We start from the raw sequence: 3,338 nt of genomic DNA on the forward strand, positions 1-3,338 counted from the left end.
TGATGGCGGAGTGTTTTTCGACGGGAGCAAATGTTTCATCGTAATCTTCACTGAATTTCTGGGAGTAACCCATGGCAACTAGTCTGGCTTTGTATTTGTGGATATTCCCTTGTGCGTCTGACTTTACTTTGAAAGTCCACTTACTTCCTATATTTTTGCAGTTAGGAGGAAGCTCTGTGAGTGTCCAGGTTTTATTTTCTTGAATTCTTAATAATTTTTCTGCTACCTTTTCTCCATTCAATGGCTTCATGTTTTGGCAGTTTTTCTATGTTTTCCCAGAATGCTGGTTCTCGTATGCTGTGTGTTTTGACAGCTTATGACAGTTTGTGGGGTGGTATCCCGGCATACATCAGACACATTCCAAATTCACTTGAAGATAGGCTCACTAGTAGCCATTATCGGGTAGAGTCCCTCTGCAGCACCTTCCGCTGTGGTCATTGTACACAATGCCCCTGGGCACAACATTCTTACTTCCAAATGGCAGTAAACTACAGTCCTGAATGCAATTTTTCTGCTTTTCAAAAAAATGCCCATAACCTCAACTGCCCCTAAACTACTATAAACTACTGAGAGCACATGTACACATAACATAAAAAAGGGAACTGCGCACTCAAAGTGACATATTAACCAAATATGCATACAAACAAATTTAAATAAATGAATAAAAATGGTAACAAGTCCCAATAAGTGAATCATGTGACATACATACAAATCCTCCAGTGGATAGTGAAACCTTGAAAAGTCCCCCAATGGAAAATGAACAAACAGCAAAAGTTGGTAAAAATCCTGTGACTTTTAACCACTTGCCGACCGCCTCACGCCGATGTACGTCGGCAGAATGGCACGGGCAGGCATAAGCACGTACATGTACGTGATTTGCCTCCCGCGGGTCGGGGGCCCGATCGGGCCCCCGCCCGGTGCCTGCGGCGGTCGGTTTTCGTTCGGGAGCGATCCCGGACGAGGGGACGGCCATTCATTCATGGCCACCCCCTCGCGATCGCTCCCGACGAATGGAAATCCCCGGTGACATCACTTCCTCTCCTGTAATGTAAACACAGGAGAGGAAGTGATGTATTCTCTCCTCCGTGTCGGTATTTTTCGTTCCGACACGGAGGAGAGCGGATCAGTGAGTTGCACCAACACATCCCACACACAGTAGAACATGCCAGGCACACTCACACCCCCCCTTTACCCCCCGATCACCCCCCCAATTACCCCTGCCCCCCCAGTCACAGTGACACCAATGTCATTTTTTTTTTTTTTTTTTGCATTGGTGTCATTTGTGACTGTAATAACTGTTAGGGCAGTTAGGGTTAGCCCCCTTTAGTTCTAATGTACCCCCCTAACCCCCCCAATAAAGGTTTAACCCCGTGATCACCCCCCGTCGCCAGTGTCACTAAGGCTGGGTTCACATTGCAGCGGTTTATGAGAACGAATGTGATTCGCACCGCACTGCAGTGCAAATCACATCCGATCTCTGTGCGATTCGAGTTCAGCCATTCGCCGCACCCGCCGCACCCGCCACACCCGCCGCACCCGCCGCAAATTCGCACGGGACCCTTTTTTTGGCCCGCAGCAGAATCGGATCGCATGGGTGTTCACACCATGCGATCCGAGTTTGCAGATCGCACTGCGATATGCGAACTGATCTGGGGGTGTCAGTAACATTTCACTGACACTCCCAGCAGTTCGCATAGGGCAGTGTGAACTGCCGCCGGGAGGCATGCGATGCGGGAACCCGCCGCGGATTCGCGGCGTTTCCGCATCGCTCCAGTGTGAACCCAGCCTAATAAGCGATCATTTTTCTGATCGCCGTATTAGTGTCACAGGTGACGCTAGTTAGGCAGGTAGGTATTTAGGTTCGCCGCAGCTTTTTATAGCGCTAGGGACCCCCATATACTACCGCATAAAGCCCCCTGATTGCCCCCTAGTTAACCCTTTCACCAGTGATCACCATATAACTGTTACAGGTGACGCTGGTTGGTTAGTTATTTTTTTATAGTTTCAGGGCACCCGCCATTTATTACCTAATAAAGGTTTAACCCCCTGATCACCCGGCAGGTGTCATTTGTGACTAATAACTGTTAGGGCAGTTAGGGTTAGCCCCCTTTAGTTCTAAGGTACCCCCCTAACCCCCCCAATAAAGGTTTAACCCCGTGATCACCCCCCGTCGCCAGTGTCACTAAGGCTGGGTTCACATTGCAGCGGTTTATGAGAACGGATGTGATTCGCACCGCACTGCAGTGCAAATCACATCCGATCTCTGTGCGATTCGAGTTCAGCTATACAGATAGTATGGCTGAATTCGTGTCGCACCCGCCGCACCCGCCGCAAACTCGCACGGGACCCTTTTTTTGGTCCGCAGCAGAATCGGATCGCATGGGTGTTCACACCATGCGATCCAAGTTTGCAGATCGCACTGCGATATGCGAACTGATCTGGGGGTGTCATTAACATTTCACTGACACTCCCAGCAGTTCGCATAGGGCAGTGTGAACTGCCGCCGGGAGGCATGCGATGCGGGAACCCGCCGCGCATTCGTGGCGTTCCCGCATCGCTCCAGTGTGAACCCAGCCTAATAAGCGATCGTTTTTCTGATCGCTGTATTAGTGTCACAGGTGACGCTAGTTAGGCAGGTAGGTATTTAGGTTCGCCGCAGCTTTTTATAGCGCCAGGGACCCCCATATACTACCGCATAAAGCCCCCTGATTGCCCCCTAGTTAACCCTTTCACCAGTGATCACCATATAACTGTTACAGGTGACGCTGGTTGGTTAGTTATTTTTTTATAGTTTCAGGGCACCCGCCATTTATTACCTAGTCTCACTAGTGTACCCCTAAATTTAGGGGTGTCTACTTTCTAAAATGGGGTCATTTGGGGGGGGGGGTTTGTGCCATCTTGGCATTTTATGGCCTTCAAAACTGTAACGCCCTTAGAAAGCCTGAAGGCGGTGCTTGGTTTTTGGGGCCCCGTACGCGGCTAGGCTCCCAAAAAGTCCCACATATGTGGTATCCCCGTACTCAGGAGAAGCAGCAGAATTTATTTTGGGGTGTCATTTCACATATGCCCATGGCATGCGTGAGCAATATATCATTTAGTGACAACTTTGTGAAAAAAAAAAAAAGTTTGTAATTTTCCCGCAACTTGTGGCAAAATATAAAATATTCCATGGACTCAACATGCCTCTCAGCAAATAGCTTGGGGTGTCTACTTTCTAAAATGGGGTCATTTGTGGGGGTTTTGTGCCATCTTGGCATTTTATGGCCTTCAAAACTGTAATAGGTAGTGAGAAGTGAACTCAAAAAATTACGCCCTTAGAAAGCCTGAAGGCGGTGCTT

Source organism: Lithobates pipiens, unplaced genomic scaffold, assembly GCF_037356315.1.
Source record: "Lithobates pipiens isolate NorthernLeopardFrog02 unplaced genomic scaffold, aLitPip1_a1.2 Scaffold_8, whole genome shotgun sequence".
Taxonomy (NCBI): Eukaryota; Metazoa; Chordata; class Amphibia; order Anura; family Ranidae; genus Lithobates; species Lithobates pipiens.